At 42.7% G+C, this 15,136-nt stretch overlaps 1 protein-coding gene across 1 annotated transcript in view; it reads left to right on the forward strand.

Annotated features, from left to right (window-relative positions):
* Positions 1-220: 220 nt before the first annotated feature.
* Positions 221-15,136, forward strand: part of trim2a (tripartite motif containing 2a) — a 70,202-nt gene continuing 55,286 nt past the window's right edge. Inside the window, exon 1 of the mRNA XM_029673446.2 lies at positions 221-333. The gene's annotated coding sequence lies outside the window, so the exon portion shown is untranslated. The remainder of the gene's footprint in view (positions 334-15,136) is intronic.

Genomic DNA, 15,136 nt, shown 5'->3' on the forward strand with positions numbered 1-15,136 from the left:
CACAAAAAAAATGACAAAAGCAGCATGCACTTGAATAATGTATGAAATATAGTTTATTTTTGTACATCTGCTTCGCATATCCAGTGAATGTAATATTGATGGCGTTTTAAAGCGTATTGGGTTGATGCATGTTTGTATTCCGCTGGGATTGCCTCATTGCATCGCTTTTTTGGCAGATCAGATATGCCTTTAAACCTGCAGCATAGAACCAACCCACTGCTTCATTTCTCCTGAAATTGACAGAGAAGGCAGGGGGCGCACAGTTTTTGCTCCTCTCTCCTAAATATTGCCCTGGGGATACTGACCGACAATACATACATTCTCTAACAAAACGTGAGTATTTTTCAGTTTATTCTTGGAGGGATACTCCGATATCTGTTCAATGTGTTCGTCGTTTGTTGCGTCATTGTAAATTATTGCAATTAGTTTTATCAAACGATGTAGTCTAGAGCACATTCATGGGACACATGCATTATTTTTCGAAGATTGTTTCAGTAGCCTATTTCAACGTTGAAAGTTGTTTCATTGTTTCAGTTACTCTCACCACTTGCTTTATCAGCGCAAGAAAGCAATGCGTGTCATATGCAGCCTTGTTTGATTCAATATATTTGTATGGTTTGACTTGTTGTAGGCTATTCTCATGCATTGTTGTCATATGTTTGCAAGGTCAATGTTATTCACACTACTTCACCCCTTGAATGGCTTGGTCCTTGTCCTTTTTTCCCCCTGGGTTCCTTGAACAATCTAAATAAACCATTCGTTTTGAATTGAGTGCTTGGTCTGCTTGCTGTAGTGTTGACATGAAGATAACAGATATCCTTCTGTAGCCTACTGGGTATCTTGTTATTTCATGACCATTGTTTTTGTTCTGGAATGATGCCTTCTCAATTCATAAGTACATGACTTAGATCAAAGCGAATCCTTGCATTTCACTTTTTTCCCAGGGTCTGTGAGCCTTTCTTTTCTTAATATACTGTACTGTACCTACGGTAGAGTATGCATTGACATAAGATAATGGAGAAGAGCTGAATTGCCTAGTCTTGCTTGGCTCCTGTATGCAGACTCATGCCTCGTGAGTGATGCTGCTAACTACCATTTACAGGAGATAGCCCTATCTTCCTTATACAGACAGACACAACCTCCATGCACTGATCCAAGTTCAGCTTTATTATAATGGTAAAGTTTAGGATCCAGGTATAAGCTGATCCCAGAACAGTGATCAGGAGTAACCTCTGGAGCCTCTATTTTCTTCTGAGTATAAACTGGCCTGCGAACAGTTGTCATGCACTGCTGTATCCTGACCTTAACAGTAGGGTGTCATTTAGCCTTGTCAGAGGTGATTTTGTCATTGGAGGGTTTTGAAGGGCCATCATCTGTCTGATTGGGTAACATGGCATTATAGGTGAGGGATGCATGGATGAAATGCTCCTGAGGCCATATGTATCAAGGGTCTCAGAGTAGGAGTGCTGACCTAGGATCAGGTCCCCTCTGTCCATGTAATGTTATTCATGGTGATCTAAAAGGCTAAACTGACCATAAATCAACACTTGATCCATCCAGGACAGGACTAGAGTATGTAGGCCTGCGCTGGGTTAAAACTATTGATGCTATGTTAGCATTTTAGGTTATTCGTTTTTTGTCCTCCTTGTTTTTGTTGCACCATTTTTTACTTGCAATGGTCACAATATGTGATTGCGTCTGCTCACTTATTTCACTACTGTCATTGTAGGTTGCTGGATAAGATGTGATGTCTATGGTTGCACGTACTACTGTCTCATTTGTTGTTCTCTTTCATTTAGACTCATTCATGAAGTTTGTGAGAAATCCAGGCATTCTTCCATTCACACAGTAGTTTGGTATGCTCCAGTGGACTTCACATGAATGAACCACATTGCTTCAGTCACGGCTTCACACGGCTTCATTCAATTTACATTCGTTTTCCTCAGACCCCCTGTTCCTCTAAGGAGTTTGTGTCAGTGAAGTCTTATTACATAAACTCTCTCTCTCTTTCTCTTTTCATCTCTCTCTCTCTTTTCATCTCTCTCTCTCTCTCTCTTCATCTCTCTTTCTCTGCCTCTCTCTCAATTCAAAGGGCTTTATTGGCATGGGAAACACGTTCACATTGCCAAAGTAAGTGGAATAGATAACAAACAAAAGTGAAATAAACCGTCTGAAATGAACAGTAAACATTACGTTTCAAAAGAATAGACATTTCAAATGTTATATTATTTGCTTTGTACAGTGTTGTAACAATGTGGAAATAGTTGAAGTACGAAAGGGAAAATAAATAGACAGATAAATATAGGTTGTATTTACAATGGTGTTTGTGCTCCACTGGTTGCCATTTTCTTGTGGCAACAGGTCATAAATATTATTGCTGTGATGGCACACTGTGGTATTTCACCTAATACTGTAGATATGGGAGTTTATCAAAATTAGATTTGTTTTCAAATTCTTTGTAGTTCTGTGTAATCTGAGGGAAATATGTGTCTCCAATATGGTCACACATTTGGCAGGAGGTTAGGAAGTGCAGCTCAGTTTCCACCACATTTTGTGGGCAGTGGGCACATAAGCCTGTCTTCGCTCGAGAGCCAGGTCTGCCTACGGCGGCTTCTCTCAATAGCAAAGCTATGCTCACTGAGTCTGTACATAGTCGAAACTTTCCTTAATTTTGGGTCAGTCACAGTAGTCAGGTATTCTGCCACTGTGTACTCTCTGTTTAGGGCCAAATAGCATTCATGTTTGCTTTGTTATTTGGTTAGTTCTTTCCAATGTGTCAAGTAATTATCTTAGGGTTTTCTCATGATTTGGCTGGGTTTAATTCTGTTGCTGTCCTGTGGCTCTGTGGGCTCTGTTTGTTTGTGAACAGAGCCCCAGGACCAGTTTGCTGAGGGGACTTTTCTCTAGGTCCATCTCTCTGTAGGTGAGGGCTTTGTTATGGAAGGTTTGGGTATCGCTTCCTTTCAGCTGGTTGTAGAATTTAATGTCTCTTTTCTGGATTCTAACAATTAGCGGGTATCGTCTCTCTCGTGCTCTCTCTCTCTCTCGCTCTCTCTCTTTCTCACTGTTTCTCACTCCCCTCTCCTCCCAATCTCTTTTCTTGGATGGCTGCCCACCACACTGGCAAAGTCCTCCTTGTCACATCACTGGCTCATGAATGCAGTAACTATTTCTCAGAAACAGGAAGTAGCGTGGGACGGGTGCTGCAGTATGTTGGCAGGATGCGGGTTCCTCCTCTACTGCACCAGTGCAGTGCAGCCCCAGAGCTGGACCTGAGGGATTGTTTTGCTCTTCTCATGGCCTACATATATTGTATTTTGGGGGATTGTATATGCAGCGTTTCTCATTTCAGGAGTAGGGAGAAGTTGCCCCTAGACACGGATCTTTGGTCAGTTTAACATTTAACACAAGGTTAGGATTAGGGTTGGTAATACCCAGGGGTGCAGGTTTTTGTTATTTCCTAGTATTAACACACCTGATTAGCTTCATCAAGAGTTTGGTGATTAGTTGATGAGTTGAATCAGATGTGAAGTGAGATAGTACTGGGCTAGAAAAAAAACTTTTGCAACCTGGCGGTTCCCTCCAAGAATGTATTGAGAAACACTGCTACATATATTTAGGAAGGAGGAAGGTACCAGTCACTATGCAGTTCACTCCTTTATACGGGCCCTTGTAGATTTTAAGGATCGGATGGGTATAAGAATGTTGCAATAGTGCTGCATAGACTTCTGGTCAGTTAAATGGAGTTTCTGACATATTGCTTATTCACATTATTCACTCATTAGATCTTAAAGGAGACATCAATAAGACTTAGTGTCTAGGTTAATCTCTCTAATGCATGTATGGAAAACACTGCATGTTGCTCAAACCATGCTTCAGTGTGGCAATATAGCCTTGCCTCCCAATCATGGCCGTATTGATTGTTTGTAGTGGCTAGGCTACTGGACAGTTGACCACTTATTGATTTATCCAGTTTGGACACAGCCTGTTGGCCCAAAAGGCTCACAACACTGGTGTCCTTTGACATTTGGTGACCCGTGTGAGGATGTGGGTCGATGGCAATGGTTGCTGCTGGAAGCCAGGCTGGTTCTGGCTGGTGGTTGTCAATGTGCAGGGTGACTAAATGGAGGTAATTGGTTGCAACACACACGCTCACAAATCAGACACACACCCACACACACAAATACCCACTCACAACAAGTGTATTTCCCAGTCATACCAGTAGGAGATGTCAATGGCTCACAAAAGGAGCATGAGCTCATGAGTCAATGCATGAAATACACCATTGTACCGAAAGTCTCCCACACACACCTTCACAACAACAAATTAGATGGTTATCTAGGGTCAGTTTTTTTTCCCACAGTAATGGTTAATGTAAGGATTGGGGGTGGGGAAGCTGATCCTAGATCTGTACTGTAGCTAGGTGAAACTTCACCCCAGAATAAGATGGAGATGCTGGAGGTGTAACACTGGAGTGTTCTCTTGCTGTTTGTGATGCTGTTTATTATGAGTGACACACACACACACATTGGAGAGGTTAAAGTACATTTTGATATAGTGGTGCTGGAGACATAGCAGCATATCATTCACGGGTGGCCTACTACCCTCTGTACTGTATTACATGCATACAGACTATCCTACCGATCCTCGACTTCGGCGATGTCATTTACAAAATAGCCTCCAACACTCTACTTAGCAAACTGGATGCAGTCTATCACAGTGCCACCCGTTTTGTCACCAAAGCCCCATATATGCTCTCGTTGGCTGGCCCTCGCTACATATTCGTCGCCAGACCCACTGGCTCCAGGTCATCTATAAGTCTTTGCTAGGTAAAGCCCCGCCTTATCTGAGCTCACTGGTCACCCTAACAACACTGGGCTCCAGCAGGTATTTCTCACAGGTCATCCCCAAAGCCAACACCTCGTTTGGCCGCCTTTCCTTCCAGTTCTCTGCTGCCAATGACTAGAACAATTTGCAAAATTCGCTAAAGTTGGAGACATATCTCCCTCACTAACTTTAAGCATCGGCTATCTGAGCAGCTCACCGATCGCTGCAGCTCTACACAGCTATCTGTAAATAGCCCATCCAACCTACCTCATCCGTATATTGTTTTTATTAACTTTTTTGCTCTTTTGCACCCCAGTATTACTACTTGCACATCATAATTTTTCACGTCTAACACTCAAGTGTTAATTTTCTAAATTGTAATTACTTTGCTACTATGGCCTTTTATTGCCTTACCTCCCTTACTCCATTTGCACACACTGGATATAGATTTTTCTATTGTATTATTGACTGTACTTTTGTTTATTCCATGTAACTCTGTGTTGTTTTTTGTCGCACTGCTTTGCTTTATCTTGACCAGGTCGCAGTTGTAAATGAGAACTTGTTCTCAACTGGCCTACCTGGTTAAATAAAGGTAAATTAAAAAAACATACATACAGTTGAAGTCGGAAGTTTACATACACCTCAGCCAAATACATTTAAACTCCGTTTATCACAATTCCTGACTTTTAATCCTCGTAAAAATTCCCTGTCTTAGGTCAGTTAGGACCACCACTTTATTTTAAGAATGTGAAATGTCAGAATAATAGTAGAGAGAATTATTTATTTCAGCTTTTATTTATTTCATCACATTCCCAGTGGGTTAGCAGTTTACATATACTCAATTACTATTTGGTAGCATTGCCTTTAAATTGTTTAACTTGGGTCAAACATTTTGGGTTGCCTTCCACAAGCTTATCACAATAAGTTGGGTGAATTTTGGCCCATTCCTCCTGACAGAGCTGGTGTAACTGAGTCAGGTTTCGAGGCATCCTTGCCTACACATGCTTTTTCAGTTCTGACCACACATTTTCTATGGGATTGAGGCCAGGGCTTTGTGATGGCCACTCCAATAGCTTGACTTTGTTGTCCTTAAGCCGTTTTGCCACAACTTTGGAAGTATGCTTGGGGTCATTGTCCATTTGGAAGACCCTTTTGCGACCAAGCTTTAATTTCCTGACTGATGTCTTGAGATGTTTCTTAAATATATCCACATAATTCTCCGCCCTCATGATGCCATCTATTTTGTGAAGTGCACAAGGCCCTCCTGCAGCAAAGCACCCCCACAACATGATGCTGCGACCCCTGTACTTTACGGTTGGGCTGGTGTTCTTCGGCTTCCAAGCCGTTTTTCCTCCAAACATAACAATGGTCATTATGGTCAAACAGTTAGATTTTTGTTTCATCAGACCAGAGGACATTTCTCCAAAAAGTACGATCTTTGTCCATGTGTGCAGTTGCAAACCGTAATCTGTCTTTTTCATGGCGGTTTTGGAGCAGTAGCTTCTTCCTTGCTGAGCAGCTTTTCAGGTTATGTCGATGTAGGACTCGTTTTTACTGTGGATATAGATACTTTGGTACCCGTTTCCTCCAGCATCTTCACAAGGTCATTTGCTGTTGTTCTGGGATTGATTTGAACTTTTCGTACCAAAGTATCATCTCTAGGAGACAGAACGCGTCTCCTTCCTGAGCGGTATGACGGCTGCGTGGTCCCATGGTGTTTATACTTGCGTACTATTGTTTGTACAGATGAATGTTGTATCTTCCTGCGTTTGGAAATTGCTCCCAAGGAAGAACCAGACTTGTGGAGTTCTACAATTGTTGTTCTGAGGTCTTGGCTGATTTCTTTTGATTTCCCCATGATGTCAAGCAAAGAGGCACTGAGTTTGAAGGTAGGCTTTGAAATACATCCACAGGTACAACTCCAATTGACTCAAATGATGTCAATTAGCCTATCAGAAGCTTCTAAAGCCATGACATCATTTTCTGGAATTTTCCAAGCTGTTTAAAGGCACAGTCAACTTAGTGTATGTAAGCACGCACGCACACACACACACACACACACACACACAAACACAATAGCTTGTTTCCATGGCACCCATAATTTATTGGTGTGATGTGGTGGCTGGTAAAATGGGTCAATGTACCCTGAAAAGGTGGCTCGTAATTGTTTACAGTCAGAGAAGCAATAGAGTAGATTTAGGACAAGTGACTGAACTGATGAGTTGTCTTAGCGAAGAAGATAGTTGTGTAAATGGATGAGCTATGCCTGACCTCAATGCTGTATCTAGGATAATAGTGTGTATGTGTGTTTTTATGTCTGTCTGTCTGTCTGTACATGTCTAGGTCTGTGTGTGCATACTGTAGTTCCAGGGCTCTCATCTTGCAACCAATCCAAGCATGAAATAGCATGTAAGCTCTCTGCCCACTCATCTCATCCTCTCCGGGTTCAATGCTAACAGAGTCTGCTTACAGCTCTCTGTCTGCATCCCAAATGGGCTCTGCCCAAAAGTAGTGCACTAAATTTGGGACGCAGACTCTGTTTCTCTCTCCAAGCAGATTTATACCAACTCCCTTCTCTTATCTCATCTTCCGCTGAGGCCAACATATGTGAACTTTCATTCATTGAAGTTGCTCCTAACCATTGAATCCTGATCAGATATTGTTCCATCCACATTATGGGGATTATTATTTTGTACGTGAAAAGGTGATTCTAGGAGTTTGTCTCTATAGTCTAATGTGGATTCCTCTCGTTGTTTCCTCTCCCTATTTTGTTTTAATCTCCACTGACTGTGGTGAACGTATTATTTTTTAATTAAAATATATATATATATATATATATATATATACCCTGTTCAAAAAAATAAAGGGAACACTTAAACAACACACTTGGTTGTCTCTCTCTCCTTCCTGCATCTTCCTCTGAAAGTGGAGGGGTAGCCAGGTTGTCCTCTTGAGAGTGCTACATGTTCAGAGGATGCCCTGTATCTTGTGTTAACACAAGAGAAACAACCAAGTCAATCACACTTCTGTGGTAGCATGACACGCAGTCTACAACCCACACAAGTGGCTCAGGTAGTGCAGCTCATCCAGGATGGCACATCAATGTGAGCTGTGGCAAGAAGGTTTGCTGTGACTGTCAGCGTAGTGTCCAGAGCATGGAGGCGCTACCAGGAGACAGGCCAGTACATCAGGAGACGTGGAGGAGGCCGTAGGAGGGCAACAACCCAGCAGCAGGACCGCTACCTCTGCCTTTGTGCAAGGAGGAGCAGGAGGAGCACTGCCAGAGCCCTGCAAAATGACCTCCAGCAGGCCACAAATGTGCATGTGTCTGCTCAAACAGTCAGAAACAGACTCCATGAGGGTGGTATGAGGGCCTGACGTCCACAGGTGGGGGTTGTGCTTACAGCCCAACACCCTGCAGGACGTTTGGCATTTGCCAGAGAACACCAAGATTGGCAAATTCGCCACTGGCGCCCTGTGCTCTTCACAGATGAAAGCAGGTTCACACTGAGCACATGTGACGTGACATTCTGGAGACGCCGTGGAGAACGTTCTGCTGCCTACAACATCCTCCAGCATGACCGGTTTGGTGGTGGGTCAGTCATGGTGTGGGGTGGCATTTCTTTGGGGGGCCGCACAGCCCTCCATGTGCTCGCCAGAGGTAGCCTGACTGCCATTAGGTACCAAGATGAGATCCTCAGACCCCTTGTGAGACCATATGCTGGTGCAGTTGGCCCTGGGTTCCTCCTAATGCAAGACAATGCTAGACCTCATGTGGCTAGAGTGTGTCCGCAGTTCCTGCAAGAGGAAGGCATTGATGCTATGGACTGGCCCGCCCGTTCCCCAGACCTGAATCCAATTGAGCACATCTGGGACATCATGTCTCGCTCCATCCATCTGTTGCACCACAGACTGTCCAGGAGTTGGCGGATGCTTTAGTCCAGGTCTGGGAGGAGATCCCTCAGGAGACCATCCGCCACCTCATCAGGAGCATGCCCAGGCATTGTAGGGAGGTCATACAGGCACGTGGAGGCCACACACACTACTGAGCCTCATTTTGACTTGTTTTAAGGACATTACATCAAAGTTGGATAAGCCTGTAGTGTGGTTATCCACTTTAATTTTGAGTGTGACTCCAAATCCAGACCTCCATGGGTTGATAAATTTGATTTCCATTGATAATTTGTGTCATTTTGTTGTCAGCACATTCAACTATGTAAAGAAAAAAGTATTTAATAAGAATATTTCATTCATTCAGATCTAGGATGTGTTATTTTAGTGTTCCCTTTATTTTTTTGAGCAGTGTATATTATCCCTATCCCTCTTCGGAGGACAAATATCTTAGTTTTTTTTTTACAGCTTCTTTGCTACATATACATACATTTTACATATACATTTTACATACATGGTGCTTTTATATATAACAATACATACATTGCAATCCAAGATGGCGTAGCAGTCAGACGTCTTTGTCCTGTCGTGTCCCTTGTATATATCGTTATACATATTTTTCTAAATACTGTCCTGCAACCCGCCTCACCCAATGTGGCGTGGATCTGCTTTTTTTCCCTCCTAAAGTATTTATATTTACTTCGGATCTGGAATCCCTCAACTGAAGCTAGCCAGCTAACTACCGGCTATCATTCAGCAAACCATTGCCAGCGGTCATCAGCTAACCTTCAGCTCGGAAAGCTCTCGTCAGTTCGAACAGCATGACTCTAACCAGAGCATAACGGACCTGTTATTTTTATCCCCGGATTCCTACCGCAAACTGAACATTTTCATCTGGATCTTCACAAGTAGCTAACCGCAATCCCGGATGACTACTCCTGGCTAGCGTTTCCATCCCAGAGCAAGCACAAATTAGCTTGAAGCTAGCCCGGCCAGGGCTCCTGTGCTACCACCGAAGTATACTCTATACGCATGCCTCTCTCTAATATCAATATGCCTTGTCCATTACTGTCCTGGTTAGTGATTACTGTCTTATTTCACTGTAGAGCCTCTAGCCCTGCTGAATATGCCTTAACCAATCATGTTGTTCGACCTCCTACATATGCGATGACATCACCTGGTTTAAACGTCTCTAGAGACTATATCTCTCTCTTCATTACTCAATGCCTAGGTTTACCTCCAATGTACTCACACCTTACCTTTGTCTGTACACTATGCCTTGAATCTATGCTATCGTTCCCAGAAACCTGCTCCTTTTACTCTCTGTTCTGAACGTGCTAGAAGGCCAGTTCGTATAGTCTTTAGCCGTACCCTTATCCTACTTCTCCTCTGTTCCTCTGGTGGTGTGGAGGTTAATACAGGTCCTGCAGTGCCTAGCTCCACTCCCACCCCACAGGTGCTCTCATTTGTTGACTTCTGTAAACGTAAAAGCCTTGGTTTCATGCATGTTAACATTAGAAGCCTACTCCCTAAGTTTGTTTTACTCACTGCTTTAGCACACTCTGCCAACCCAGATGTCTTAGCCGTGTCTGAATCCTGGCTTAGGAAAACCACCAAAAACCTTGAAATTTCCATTCCTTACTATAACGTTTTCCGCCAAGATAGAACTGCCAAAGGGGGCGGTGTTGCAATCTACTGCAGAGAGAGCCTGCAGAGTTCTGTATTACTATCTAAGTCTGTACCCAAACAATTTGAGCTTCTACTTCTAAAAATTCACCTTTCCAGAAACAAGTCTCTCACTGTTGCCGCTTGCTATAGACCTCCCTCTGCCCCCAGCTGTGCCCTCGATACCATATGTGAATTGATTGCCCCCCATTTATCTTCTGAGCTCGTGCTACTAGGTGACCTAAACTGGGACATGCTTAACACCCCGGCCATCCTACAATCTAAGCTTGATGCCCTTAATCTTACACAAATTGCCCGACTAGCATCACCACACTGGATGGTTCCGACCTTGAATATGTGGACACCTATAAGTACCTAGGTGTCTGGCTAGACTGCAAACTCTCCTTCCAGACTCACATCAAACATCTCCAATCGAAAATCAAATCAAGAGTCGGCTTTCTATTCCGCAACAAAGCCTCCTTCACTCACGCTGCCAAGCGATGTCATCTACAAAATGGCTTCCAACACTCTTCTCAGCAAACTGGATGCAGTTTATCACAGTGCCATCCGTTTTGTCACTAAAGCACCTTATACTACCCACCACTGCGACTTGTATGCTCTAGTCGGCTAGCCCTCGCTACATATTCGTCGCCAGACCCACTGGCTCCAGGTCATCTACAAGGCCATGCTAGGCAAAGCTCCGCCTTATCTCAGCTCACTGGTCACGATGGCAACACCCATCCGTAGCACGCGCTCCAGCAGGTGTATCTCATTGAGCATCCCCAAAGCCAACACCTCATTCGGCCGCCTTTCGTTCCAGTACTCTGCTGCCTGTGACTGGAACGAACTGCAAAAATCGCTGAAGTTGGAGACTTATCTCCCTCACCAACTTCAAACATCAGCTATCTGAGCAGCTAACCGATCGCTGCAGCTGTACATAATCTATTGGTAAATAGCCCACCCATTTTCACCTACCTCATCCCCACAGTTTTTATTTATTTACTTTTCTGCTCTTTTGCGCACAAATATCTCTACCTGTACATGATCATCTGATCATTTATCACTCCAGTGTTAATCTGCAATATTGTAATTATTCGCCTACCTCCTCATGCCTTTTGCACACATTGTATATAGACTCCCCTTTTTTTCTCTACTGTGTTATTGACTTGTTAATTGTTTACTCCATGTGTAACTCTGTGTTGTCTGTTCACTCTGCTATGCTTTATCTTGGCCAGGTCGCATTTGCAAATGAGAACCTGTTCTCAACTAGCCTACCTGGTTAAATAAAGGTGAAATAAAAAAAATATTTAAAAAAATGAACCTACCAGGGCACCCTCATAGTAAACACGGGCACCCGCATAGATGTCATCCTAACTAACTCGCCCTCGAAAATATAACCTCTGCTATTTTCACTCAAGATCTCAGCGATCAATGCCTCATTGCCGGCATCCGTAATGGGTCTGCAACCAAACGACCACCCCTCATCACTGTCAAACGCTCCCTGAAACATTTCTGCGAGCAGGCCTTTCTAATCGACCTGGCCGGGGTATCCTGGAATGACATTGACCTCATCCCGTCAGTAGATGATGCCTGGCTATTCTTTAAAAGTGCCTTCCCCACCATCTTAAATAAGCATGCCCCTGTCCAAAAATGTAGAACTAGGAATAGATATAGTCCTTGGTTCATTCCAGACCTGTCTGCCCTTGACCAGCACAAAACATCCTGTGGCGTTCTGCATTAGCATCGAATAGCCCCCGTGATATGCAACTTTTCAGGGAAGTTAGAAACAAATATACACAGGCAGTTAGCTTTTCTAAGGCAAGCTTATTCAAACTGAAATTTGCAACCTGTAGTACTAACTCAAAAAAGTTCTGGGACACTTTAAAGTCCATGGAGAATAAGAGCACCTCATTCCAGCTGCCCCCTGCTCTGAGGCTAGGAAACACTATCACCACCGATAGATCCACTATAATTGAGAATTTCAATAAGTATTTCTCTACAGCTGGCCATGCTTTCCACTTGGCTACCCCATACCCCGGTCAACTGCCGGCACCCTCCACAGCAACCCGCCAAAACCCCCACCATTTCTCCTTTACCCAAATCCAGATAGCTGATGTTCTGAAAGAGCTGCAAAATCTGGACCCCTACAAATCAGCCGAGCTAGACAATCTGGACGAACATACCCTTGTAAAACTGACCATCCTACCGATCCTCCACTTCGGTGATGTCATCTATAAAATAGCATCCAACACTCTACTCAACAAACTGGATGCAGTCTATCACAGTGCCATCCGGTTGTCACCAAAGCCCCATATACTACCCACTATTGCGACCTGTACGCTCTCGTTGGTTGGCCCTCGCTTCATACTCGTTGCCAAATCCACTGGCTTCAGGTTATCTCCAAGTCTCTGCTAGGTAAAGCCCCGCCTAAATCTCAGCTCACTGGACACCATAGCAGCACCCTCTCGTAGCACGCAATCCAGTAGATATATCTCACTGGTCATCCCCAAAGCCAATTCCTCCTTTGGTCGTCTTTCCTTCCAGTTCTCTGCTACCCATGACTGGAAGGAATTGCAAAAATCTCTGAAGCTGGAGACTCACATCTCCCTCACTAGCTTTAAGCACCAGCTGTCAGAGCAGCTTACAGATCACTGCACCTATACATGGCCCATCTGTAAACAGCCCATCAATCTACCTACCTCATCCCCATAGTGGTATTTATTTATTTATTTTGCTCCTTTGCACCCCAGTATCTCTACCTGCGCATTCATCTTCTGCCAATCTACCATTCCAGTGTTTAATTGCTATATTGTAATTACTTCGCCACCATGGCCTATTTATTTCCTTAACTTACCTAATTTGCACTGTATATAGACTTTTTGTTTTCTTTTGTCCTACTGTATTATTGACTGTATGTTTTGTTTATTCCATGTGTAACTCTGTGTTGTATGTGTCGAATTGCTACGCTTTATCTTGGCCAGGTCGCAGTTGTAAATGAGAACTTGTTCTCAACTAGCCTACCTGGTTAAATAAAGGTGAAATAATAAAAAATAAAAAAAACAGACTCTTTAATCCCAACCCTCAGCCACTCTCAGCCCATCCCACCTATCACCATAGACCAACCCTCAGCCACTCTCACCCCATCCCACCTATCACCATAGACCAACCCTCATCCACTCTCAGCCCATCCCACCTATCACCATAGACCAACCCTCAGCCACTCTCACCCCATCCCACCTATCACCATAGACCAACCCTCAGCCACTCTCAGCCCATCCCACCTATCACCATAGACCAACCCTCAGCCACTCTCACCCCATCCCACCTATCACCATAGACCAACCCTCAGCCACTCTCAGCCCATCCCACCTATCACCAATAGACCGCCCTTGTTTGGTTTCCATGTGCCATGTATTTTTCAATTGTGCTGTGATGTTTTACAACGTTTTTAAATCTTTCTGATCTTATATTATCCACAGATTTTGAGATAAAGATGAATGCCTTTCCTAGGAGTATTATTATATTATTTATTGACTGACTATGGCTTTCCAGATCACCCAACACTGCTATTTGTAAGCTTAATTTTAAGTGAATGTTGTGATTTCTTTTTTTATCCATTCCTGAACCTGTGACCAGAAAGCTTGGGGCAATATCAGAATAAAGGATCTGTTGATTCTGTCTCTAAGCAACCAAATCTACAGAGCTGAGATTGTTGCCCCTCCATATATATTACATTCTGTTGGTGGCAAGAATTTTATTTATAATTTAAATTGGAAAAACTCTTAAGTGTTGAGTAAAGTGTAGTTTTTTGTACCAGTTAATAAACCATGTGCCATGGAATTGGTACGTCGAAAATCTCCTCCCATTTATTTTGCAACCTGTATGGCGCAGCTGTAAACATTTCTGTCCTCAGATGACACTGGTATATTTTTCTATTTATGCCATTTCCTTTCAGCTAATTTGTATCTTTAATATCTGTTAGGAAAACAAATTCCCTACCTTCTCCCTTTTCCACTTGCCTCCTTACTTTTTGTGGTATTGCTGAATTTGGTTGTAAATTTGGATTGAGCAGATATTCCCATATATTTTCGATAACTGCACATGTGACATAACATTTGTTGTAATATTTGTTCTATCATTTCTGGAGGATCAAACCGAAATTGTAACCAGTTTTGTATGGCTTGTTTAAGAAAGGGTGATACTTTAAGTAATTAGTCTGTATGAAGGCAAAAAAAGCAATTTTTTTGAACAGAGGATGCGCTTTTCTTAATTATCTACTGGAGAAGCATTTTGGGTTTAAGTATAATTTATGTATGAGTGAAGCTTTTATTGAGTGGTTTAATGCTTTAATATTTAATCATTTCAGCCCCCCAAACTCATATTCATTATATAAATAGGCACATTTAATTTTGTCTGGCTTAGCATTCCAAATAAAATATTTTTTTTGCTTCTATGATTTAAAACATCATCTGGAGTAGGCAATGCCATTAGTAAGTAAGTAAACTGTGATAGTTTTGTAAAATCAATGTATTTTTTCCATAAATAGACCAGTATTTACCTCTCCATGGTTGCAAAATCATATCTATTTTTGCTAACTTTCTATTGAAATTAATTGTGTTAAGTTCATTTATATTTTTTGCGATTTCTTTTTCTTTTGTTTTTTTTTCTTTTTTTTGAGATATGTTTACTTCACCATCCGCCCATTTTATTGGTAAACTACAAGGAAGTGTAAACACAAAAAAATTTAACGATC

Source organism: Oncorhynchus nerka, linkage group LG11 (assembly GCF_034236695.1).
Source record: "Oncorhynchus nerka isolate Pitt River linkage group LG11, Oner_Uvic_2.0, whole genome shotgun sequence".
In the NCBI taxonomy this organism is placed as follows: Eukaryota; Metazoa; Chordata; class Actinopteri; order Salmoniformes; family Salmonidae; genus Oncorhynchus; species Oncorhynchus nerka.